Genomic DNA, 11,205 nt, shown 5'->3' on the forward strand with positions numbered 1-11,205 from the left:
TGCTTTGAGCGGGGCCAGGCGCCGGCTGCCTGGGAGGCTGGGGGCTCCAGGGCGCCCCTCTCGTCCGTGGAGCGTGGACGGCTCGGGAGCTCTGCCCGCAGTGTGCGCGCCGTCCCGGGCAGAGTTGAGGGCGCTGACTTCGCCTGCCTGCGGTGGCGCGCGGCGGGCGGGCTGCCCGGCTCAGGGTGCATGGTCTCCGGTTGGCGCCCCCGGGGTCAGGCATCCCTCCCTTGGGTGTCTGCCTCCACGGCCTTGAGTCTCTACGTCCTCCCGTTGTTTCCCGTGTACGAAGGTGAGGCCATGGAGGTCCGCAACGTGACGAACGGCGCGGAGAACACATCCTTCCCCTAAGAACTGTGCCCATGAACCAAACCCTGCCGCCGCTTGGCCGGGTACCGCCCCTGCACTGAGTGAGGACGGCTTGCCCCTCCGGTGGTTGGGGACTCGGGGGTGGGGGAAGAATAGTTCTGACTTGAAAATAATACGAAGTGCACACTTTGGTGTCCGTAAGTAAAATTGTGAGTTTTGCCAACAAAATGGTGCTGGGCGTTTTGCCTCTCATAGTAGGTGTCGGTACCTACAGAATGTTCTTTGACTTGGCTTCTTGGTGTGCAGAGCTAACCTGTAGTGAAAACGGGTGCCAAGCCCTGATGCAGGGAACACACGCTCTAGGAGCCGGCTCCCCCTGGCCTCGGGCCTCACCCTTCTCCAGGCGGGATCATGCCTCGTCAGTACTGGGGGCGGCCATCGCTGTCGCCATCACTGAGCCGGCTGCTGCTGGCTGCCCCTCCAGCCAACGCCCCTCCCCAGCTAGCTGGGCTGGGTGGTCTGTAAGAGGTCTGGCTGCTCACTCTCCAAGTCCTGGTCCCTTCCCAATGCCAAGGTCACGTGGGTGCCCAGGAAGTTTTTTGAGCTGCACCAGGGGCCACCACACTCCCAGGAGCTGATTTGCAGTGTGTGTTCTATTCACGTGTCACTGGGTGGGGATTCCTCTAGACTGGCAGCCGCTGGCGGAGGAGATTTTTAAAACTTGCAGTGTCGAGGGTGTAGAGGGGCCATGGAAAGCTAGGCTCCCGCAGGTCCTGGAGGTGGTGGCCACATTGCACCTGGCATCGGTAGAGATCTGCCTTGCTCACTGCTGTGCTCCACTTCAAGCCCAGTGCCTAGCACAAAGTATTTCATTTTTAAAATGTGTTTTTAGGAGCCAGTGTTGTGACGTAGTGGGTTAAGCTGCCACCTACAACACCTGCATCCCTGTATGGGTGCCAGTTTGAATCTTGGCTGCTCCAATTCCAATCCAGCTCCCTGTTAATCCTCCTAGGAAAGCCGTGGAAGATGGCCCAAGTGCTAGCCCACTTGGGAGACCCATGTGGGAGATCCGGATGGAGTTCCAAGCTCCTGGCTTCAACCCAGTTGTGGCCGTTTGGGGAAGTGAACCAGTGAATGGAAGCTCTATCTGTCTCCTCTCCCCACCCCGTAACTCTGCCTTTCAAATAAATGAATAAATCTTTTAAAAAGTAAAGTATACTTTTAAATGGAAGTTCCAAACATACAGAAAAGTAGGCAATAGTACAGTTGACTAATACGACATGGCATTGTCTAGATTTAGCAATTATCATTTTCTGTATTTGCCTCATTTGCTTCATTTAAATATTTGAAAGGAAATTACAAACATCATGACATGTTATCCCTAGATACTTCAGTACTTCCTAAAAGATGAGAATTTCTGTATAACAGCAAGATTATTATCACACAAGAGTAAACCCTTAACATTGTGAAAGAGCTAGTGAACATCAATGTCCCCCCAAAGGTCTCAGAAATATCTTTTTATGGTCGCTTTGTTTGAACCTGATTATTTTGCTCTTAATAAGTATTTATTGAAGAAAGAAAGGAAATTGAGCTATGTATTTGCAGAAACTAGAAATTGTTAATATTTGCCATGATTTATACCAGATTCCAACAGCCAAAAGAAAGCCAGCTGAAATGAGGAACTGTTGAGATCATTGAAAAGCAACATTAGACAGTGTGCAGGCCTTAAAGTTCTGTTTTAAAATCACAATGATGTAGGAAAACTATATTTTATAAGAGAAGAATCAGATCGGAAAATAGGAGCTGTTTTCTCATCATACATGTGCAAACACACACACAGACACGCCATAAAAGAATGAAGTCATTGCCAGGAGTGGCTTAAGGAAGAATTGTTAATCTCTCAAATGCGTTTTTCTACTTTCTAGATAGGTCTCCAATGGAATTACCTTTTTTTAAAAAAAGATTTGCTCATTTATTTGAGAGACAGAGTTACAGAGAGAGAGGGAGGGACAGAGAGAAAGGTCTTGCATCCGCTGGCTGCAGTGGCTGGAGCTGGGCCGATCCAAAGTCGGGAACCAGGAGCTTCTTCTGGGTCTGCCACGTGGTTGAAGGTCCTGAGCACTTGGGCAATTTTCCTTTGCTTTCTCAGGCCATTAGTAGGAAGCTGGATCAGCAGTGGAGCAGCCAGGACATGAACAGGAGCCCATATGGGATTCCCACGCCACAGGTAGTGGCCTAACCCACTATGCTACAATGCTGGCCCTGGGATTACCTTAAAAATTTATTTATTTATTTGGAAGTCAGAGTTACAGAGAGAGGGAGAAACAGAAATTTTCCATTCCCTGGTTCACTCCCCAAATGGCCCTTGTGGGTGCAGGGGCCCAAACACTTGGGCCATCCTCTGCTGCTTTACCAGGAGCATTAGCAGGGAGCTGGGTCAGAAGTGGAGCAGCTGGAACTTGGACTAATAGCCATAAGAGATGCTAGAATCGCAGGCAGCAGCTTTACCCATTGTGCCACAGTGCCAGCCCCTGAAATTACTTTTTATTTTATTTTTTTAAACTTTTATTTAATGAATATAAATTTCCAAAGTACAGCTTACGGATTACAATGGCTTCCCCCACCCCATAACTTCCCTCCCACCCACAACCTCCCCTTTCCCGCTCCCTCTCCCCTTCCATTCACATCAAGATTCATTTTCAATTCTCTTTATATACAGAAGATCAGTTTAGTATACATTAAGTAAAGATTTCAACAGTTTGCACCCACATAGCAACACAAAGTGAAACATACTGTTTGAGTACTAGTTATAGCATTAAATCACGATGTACAGCACATTAAGGACAGAGATCCTACATGATATTTTTAAAAAATTGATTAATTTTCTATGCAATTTCCAATTTAAAACCAAGGTTTTTTTTTTTTTCATTTTCAATTCTCTTTATATATAGAAGATCGATTCAGTATATACTAAGTAAAGATTTCATCAGTTTGCACCCACACAGAAACACAAAGTGTAAAAATACTGTTTCAGTACTAGTTATAGCATTACTTCACATTGGACAACACATTAAGGACAGAGATCCCACATGAGAAGTAAGTACACAGTGACTCCTGTTGTTGACTTAACAATTTGACACTCTTGTTTATGGCGTCAGTAATCTCCCCAGGCTCTAGTCATGAGTTGCCAAGGCTATGGAAGCCTTTAGGGTTCGCCGACTTCAATCTTATTCTGACAGGGTCATAGTCAAAGTGGAAGTTCTCTCCTCCCTTCAGAGAAAGGTACCTCCTTCTTTGATGGCCCTGTTCTTTCCACCGGGATCTCACTTGCAGAGATCTTTCATTTAGGTTTTTTTTTTTTTTTTTTGAAATTACTTTTTAAAGAAACACTTTTTATGTTGCATGGGTTTTTCTTGCTTTTCACGTCCAGGCTGTAACACTCACTTGGTACTGATGCTAGAGGTAACCAATTGGGCTGTTCTTTGGGCCAATATCTACGTAGCTTTGCTCTGAGCAAAGACAGAGCTTATTTGCAGGGCTCATCACCTTCTTTGGGCTCTCCGGGTGCACTGGGAGCTGGGGTTATTGCTTGAACTCATGCAGAGCACTGAGACCACATTGTGAGGCTATGGGCTACCTGTATAACTTTTTTTTTTTTTGCATTCAATTGATTTGTAAAATACTGCTTTATTTTAAAAATAAATAATAGACTACATGGTTTAAAAAGTTCGAAAGAGACAAGGAAGACTCCATCTCCTCCCCAGGTCTTCCTCTCTTAGAAGTAGCCATTGTCATCAGTTTTTGGCCTGTTCTCCCAGGGACATTCTTTTTCTGTTTTTCAAAAATGTATGCATTTGGTGCAGCGGTTAGGACCTGCCGGGACACCGGCCATCCTGTGTCGTAGTCCCAGTCCTCCACTTCTCATCAGTTTCCTGCCGTCTTCTGCACTCTCCTTGGGTTCCTTCCAGCCGCACAGGAGATCTGGATTGAGCTCCAGGTTCCTGGCTCCAACCTGGCCCAGCCCTGGCTGTTGTGGGCCAGAAGATGAAGATTCTTCTCTCTCTCTTTCAAATAAAATGTAAAAAAAATTTATGTTAAAATGTGTCAAAATAAACCATATGAATGATGTCATGCTTTTCACACTAATGTTCTTTTCTCTTGCCTTTAAATTATTTAGGTGGGAAGTGTTCAAATATCCATAACACACTTATAAGACAAAATGGCATATCAGATCTCCATGCACCTCTCATCTTTTTTTTTTTTAATATTTATTAATTTTATTTGAAAGTTAGGGACAAGCGCCGTGGCTCACTTGGCTAATCCTCCACCTGCGGCGCCGGCATCCCATAAGGGTGCCGGGTTCTAGTCCCGGTTCCTCCTCTTCCAGTCCAGCTCTCTGCTGTGGGCCAGGAAGGCAGTGGAGGATGGCCCAGGTGCTTGGGCCTCTACACCCGCATGGGAGACCAGGAGGAAGCACCTGGCTCCTGGCTTTGGATTGGCGCAGCGCTGGCTGTTGCGGCCATTTGGGGAGTGAACCAACGAAAGGAAGACCTTTCTCTCTGTCTCTCTCTCTCATTGTCTATAACTCTACCTGTACAAAAAAAAAAAAAAAAAAAAAAGAAAAGAAAAGAAAGAGTTACACAGAGAGAGAAGGAGAGGAAGAGATAGAGAGACAGTCTTCGATCTGCTGGTTCATTCCCCAATTGGCCGCAACAGCTGGAGCTGCGCCTATTCAAAGCCAGGAGCCAGGAGCTTCTTCCAGGTCTTCCATGTGGGTTAAGGGGCCCAAGCATTTGCCACAACAGAGAGCTGGATAGGAAGTGGAGCAGCCAGAACTCGAACAGGAGCCCATATGGGATGCTGGCACTGCAGGAGGTGGCTTTACCCGCTATGCCACAGCGCCGGCCCCGCACCTGTCATCTAGCTTCAACAGTTATTGAGCTCACCTTGCTCACTCACTGTATCCAAAATAGAATTTCTTACTGGTTCACCTAGAGCTGCTCACTTCTAAAAGTCAGTCTGTATCCCACTGTATGCATGCCTCACGATCTATCTGAACATAGCGTTAAGTCCATTATGTTGTAACTCATATTTTTAATATAATTATTTGAGCACTGTCTGGGTATGTCTATGGGAGGAATTCTGATAAGGGAGAATTGTGGCTCAAAGGGCATGTGCATTCCACATAGAAATATATTGCCAAGTTCCTTTCCTTAGAGACTGTACAATTTGCATATGTAATGGACTGTCAGTAACAGTGGCTTAAGCATGAACGACATTTAGTTATCTCTCCTCACCAGGAGCCTGGGGGTGGTAGGGGGGTGCAACAGCTCAGTGCCTTCCTCCTCTGATCCCTCCTGCCTGGGCCTGGGTGTCCTTGCTTACCTCCTCAAAGTGCACAGTTGATGCTACCCCTCCAGGCATCCTATCTTCATGCCAGTAGAAAGCTGGGGTAGGGACCACAGGTTTTCTCTGCTCGAAGTTGTTTGTTTCCAGTCAGGACGGTGGAAGTCAGGCTTTCCCTTACTTCTCATGGGCCAGAACTGACACATAGTCCCACCCCTGGGCCAATCACTGGCCAAGTGGAATGTGGTTGCCATGAGCCCATGGTAATTCCTCCCCTGTGGCTGGGGTAGGTCAGAGTGGATGAAGGGAGGCCCTCCTCTTAGCTGAAATCCTTAATCGGTACTCCCTGAGCTTGGAGGAAGGAGTGGAGAAAGTGCTATACCCACCCATGCTGCATGGCCACCCTCCTGCTAGGCTTGCCTTGACGACTAATTAGTAAACCTGAAAAATCCTTTATGTTCTAGCCCTGATGACCTTCACGATTTTTTTAAAAAGTGTTGTCGCAGCACTTTAGACTTGAATAATGCGTCTTAGTTTTCAAAACATTTTTACCATCTCATTTGATTCCATCAGCAGCCCACGAAAAGGCGTGGGGCAGGTCTTCTCCCTGTGCAACCACAGGGGTCCAGAGGTCCAGAGTGGCCAGGATTTTGGGCGCTGAACCTAAGCTCATCTTCCCAAGAGCGCTTCCTCCAAGGAAAGGTCACTGGTGCCACCGTTCTCAGTGGAGGTGGCCCCTGCAGTTCTGAACTTGACAGTGGAGAGTCGCCGTCACAGCTGAGCACTTGGATCTACCTGGGGAGCCGGGATCTGTAGGTCCCTCTCTCCCATCCTGGGCTTGGCAGAGTGACTGGTGGTGCCCTGTTGGGGGAGATGAGAGGCAGGCAAAGGTGACCATTCTGTTCTGATTGTGTGTGGTCCCAAGTAGCTTCTCTTGTGTGAAATGTGCCTTTTTTTTTTTTTTTTAAGATTTGTTTATTTGAAAGTCAGAGTTACAGAGAGAGAGGGAGAGACAGAGAGAGAAAGAGATCTTCCCTCTGCTGGTCCACTCCCCCAGTGAATGGCCAGTACTGGACTCCGCCAAAGCCCAGAGCCAAGAGCTTCATGCAGGTTTCCCATGTGGGTGCAGGGGCCCAAACATCTGGCACATGTTCCGCTGCTTTTCTCAGACCATTGGCAGGGAGCCAGATCGGAAATGGAGCAGCCGGGACATGAACTGGTGCCTATATGGGAAGCCTTTCTTTGCCCTCAACAGAGCAGCCTCTCTTAGTACACTCTGACCTTTCTGGACTCCGACTGGGTTTCTCATATGGGTGGCAGGGATCCATGTACCTAGGGCTGTCAATCACTGCCTCCCATGTGCTTTGGCAAGAAGCTGAATGGGAAACCCAGAATAGCCGGGGCTGGAAGCAGGCACTTAGATATGGGACGCAGGCATCCCAAGCAGTGGCTGAACCCCTGTGTCACACTGTCTGCCCCAGCCCTATTTATTTCTATGTGGCACCAATCCAAAGCTATAATCAATCAGTCAATTGCTAAACTATCTTTCTTCAAAAACCTAAAGCTGTCTATTTTAGAATATTTTTGAACTACAGAAAAATGATAATGATAATTAATGCAGAGGGTTTTTATATACTGCACCTCCGGTTCTGCTATTATTAACAGCTTCCATTAGCATGCTACATTTGTTACAATTAATGAGGCCATATTGGTACATTATCATTAATTAGAGTTCAGGCTTTATGCAGACTCTTCAGTTTTTCTTTCTCTCTCCTAATTTACGTGAATTTTTTTTTTTTATCCTGAGAACCCAAGTTCTACAAGGGTCAAGACAGACGTGTGGGAGGGGCTCCATCAACTGCGGAATGGAGCCTTGAGCAGGAGTTTGCTGCTTGGTCGTGCCTGGGACAGTAGAGATCTATGGAATAAACACACAAATGTGATAGCCACTTCATGCTGAGGCTCTTCTGAGGGGGAGGCATTTGGCGCAATGGTTAAGATGCCCACATCCCCTCCCGGAGTGCTGGGCTCCGAGTCCTGGCTCCACTCCTGATTCCAGCGTCCTGCTGATGCACACCCTGGGAGGCAGCAGGTGATGGCACCAGTACTTGGGTCCCTGCCACCCACGTGGAAGACCCAGACTGAGTTCCAGGCTCCTCCTGGCTTCAGCCTAGTTGCAACCCTGGCTGTTGTGAGCATCTGGGGAGTGAACCAGTAAATGGAAGCGCTCTCTCCCTATTTGTCTCTGCCTTTCAAACAATTTTTTTAAAATTGTTTTTAAATCCACAAGGCAACAAGTGCTTACCTGCACCTGACAGGCCAGCGAGAAGACTTCTTGACCAAGTGGAGCCTGGCCAGCAGTGGGGCACCTAGCCGTGCTGGGTTCAGACACACAGCCCTCCACGAGGCCCTCCCCTGGCTTCTGTGGGGCCGCACCTGCAGGTGCCATGCCACATGTGGACCTGACCTATGGATGAACTTTCTCTAGTTTTGTCTGATGATTTGTTCATTAACAAAGGACCCTGTTATATTCATTCAGCTCCTCCCCCAACTTTCACTTTAAAAAAAAAAAAGATTTATTTATTTATTTATTTGGAAGTCGGGTTATAGAAAGAGAGAGAAACAGAAAGGGAGAGAGAGAGAGAGAGAGAGAGAGATCTTCCATCCACTGGTCCATTCCCCAAATGGCCACAACAGCTAGGGCTAGGCCAGGCCAAAGCCAGGAGCTTGAGCTTGGATCTCCATGCTGGTCTCCCACCTGGGTGGCAGGGGCCCAAGTACTTGGGCCATCTTCCATTGCTTTCCCAGGAGCACCAGCAGGGAACTTGATCGGAAGTGGAGCAGCCCATGTGAACCAGTGCCCGTATGGGATGCCGGCACTGCAGGTGGCGGCTCAGTCTGTTGTGCCGCTGTGCAGCCCGTTGACTTTGCTTTACTTGGGTGACTCTGGCTCTGGCTTTGCACTTCTGGCAGGCTTCTTGGTGGAGGAGGATGAGGGAGGAAAGACACCCTGACATCCACTCTTTCTTTTCTTTCTTTCTTTCTTTTTTTTTTTTAGAGATTTATTTCATTTATTTGAAAGACAGAGTTACAGAGAGAGGTAGAGACAGAGAGGTCAATCTTCCATCGGCTGGTTCACTCCCCAGATGGCCGCAACAGCCAGAGCTGCGCCGATCCGGGGCCAGGAGCCAGGAGCCAGAAGCCAAGAGCTTCTTCTGGGTCTCCCACGTGGGTGCAGGGCCCAAGGACTTAGGCGATTCTCTACTGCTTTCCTAGGCCATAGCAGAGAGCTGGATCAGAAGAGGAGCAGCCAGGACTAAAATTGGTGCCCATATGGGATGCTGGTGCTCCAGGCCAGGGCTTTAACCTGCTGCGCCACAGCGCCAGCCCCACCTGCTCTTTCGTAGGGAGCTGCTCCAACACCAGAGAACTTCAGGGATCCCTACTTTCCAAAGGCTTTGCTCCCAAAGACAAAATTACTGAGCACCAGTCATCCCCACCCATGCCCAGGCGCGGCTACTGCATGGTGGGGAGGGTATGGGGCCAGCAGAGGAGACGAGGGTCTGGGCTGCTGTCTGGGAGGGTCTTCAGCCTTTCCGTGCATCCGTCCAGGCATGGTTTGCTGCTAGAGTGGGTGGGTGGTAGGAAAATGAGACAGCTAGGAGCCTCGCCTTTGGGCTATGGACATTTCCGGGCTACACCCTAGCCCTGTCTGTCTTGCAAGGCGTCTGTGTGTTTGTATTAGGGAAGCAGTGGGGGAGACAACCATGTGGTCCCTCGACAGATGATGCCAGTGTCCTCCAACCCGGCTTTTGCCACTGCTGCAGGCTGCCTGCTCTCAACCGAGCTCTGGGGACGCCTTCCTGGGCCCCGCCTCCCTCCTGCGCTAGAAGCAATGAGCAACAGAGCAGAGGCTTCAGTGGGGGCTTTCATAGCTCCCCACCCCACCCCAGGGTGCCGCAGCTGCACCTGCGGAGCGCCCAAAGGTGGCGGTACAGCAGCTCCTCCCCGTCAGCCAGCGCGAGCCTTGCAGTCTCTGTGGGTCCTCACAGGCAGGGGCGGGCGGGCTCTCAGCCGGGATGGGGAGTGTGACCGGGCTGGCCTGAGTTTCCGTCCATGGTGACGGTTGTCGACTGGCAATGGAGCAGCAAGAGGCCAAGCCCAACGTGCAAGCACACACGTTCACTCGTTCACTCTTTCCCATGCACTATAAAGCCAGAGCCGCTGTGGGAGGAGCCAGTAGCCACAGTAGAGGCCTTGGGGACGGCTTCTGTTGCTGTCGTCAGCCCTTCCCAGGAGGGGGCGCCACTGAGCCCCGGAAAGGATGAGCCCACAGCCAGCATGAGCACTGGGAGCGAGTGGTTCCCCCAGAGAGAGTGAGAGCAAATAGAGGAGGGCAGCAGAGGGCTCAGGTCGGCTGGGGGCGGGGAGTGGGGCCTCAGGGCGACAGAACATTCTTTTTCTAAGAAAATTATTTATGTATTTATTTGAAAGACAGAGTTTCTCTCTCTCTCTCTCTCTCTCTCTCTCTCTCTCTCTCACACACACACACACACACACACACACCCCATCTTCCATCTGCTGGTTCACTCCCCATATGGCTGCAGTGACCAGGGCTGGGCCAGGCTGAAGCCAGGAGCCTAGAGCTGCATCCGGGTCGTTCCCATGGGCATCAGGAACTCAAGTGCCTGGGGCATCGTCTGCTGCCTTCCCAGGTACATTGCAGGGAGCTGGATTGGAAGTGGAACGGCCAGGATTTCCTGGGGCTCTGATACGGGATGCTGGTGTCGCAAGTGGCGGCTTAACCCGTGGTGCCATAATGCTGGTCCCACAGAAAAAAATCTTTACAAGGGGAGGTAGAGGGAGCTGGATTTTAAATGGCCTCCCAGTCAGTGGGAGTCATGAAACACACGAGAGGGATTTGCACGGTTAAGTCGCCATTTTGGGAAATTCAACTTGCAGGGGAATGTAGGAAGAATTGTGAGGGGAAGAGACTAAAATCGAGGTAATAAGTTGTAAAAAGCTAGACATGCACTGGCTCAGACATTTCTTTATGAGCCAAGAAGCAGCAGTATTCTATGTGCTGGGGACTGTGCTACATCCCGCAGGTGCAAAAATGAGTGAAATACAGTCCGAGAACCCTGCCATGGCTCGGGAGCGTGAGTGACAGGTAATGAGGAGACAGAGAAAGATCCATGCCTGGTGCTGTGGTGCAGCAGGTAAAGCCACCGCCTGCAATGCCGGCTTCCCATATGGGCACCTGTTCATGTCCTGGCTGCCCCAGTTCCAATCCAGCTCCTTGCTAATGTGCCTGGGAAAGCAGCAAGTGCCTGGGCCCCTGCACCCATATGTGAGACCTGGAAGAAGCTCCTGGCTCCTGGCTTCATCCTGCCTCAGCTCCTGGCCATTGGGGCCACCTTGGGGAGTGAACCAGCGGATGGAAGATCTCACTCTATCCCACTCTCTGTAGCTCTGACTTCCAAATAAATATTTAAAAAAAAAAAAAAAACCCAAATGCATGTTGAGGAAAAGAACACCAGCCCGTGGGCT

The sequence above is a fragment of the Lepus europaeus genome, chromosome 1 (genome assembly GCF_033115175.1).
Source record: "Lepus europaeus isolate LE1 chromosome 1, mLepTim1.pri, whole genome shotgun sequence".
Taxonomy (NCBI): domain Eukaryota; kingdom Metazoa; phylum Chordata; class Mammalia; order Lagomorpha; family Leporidae; genus Lepus; species Lepus europaeus.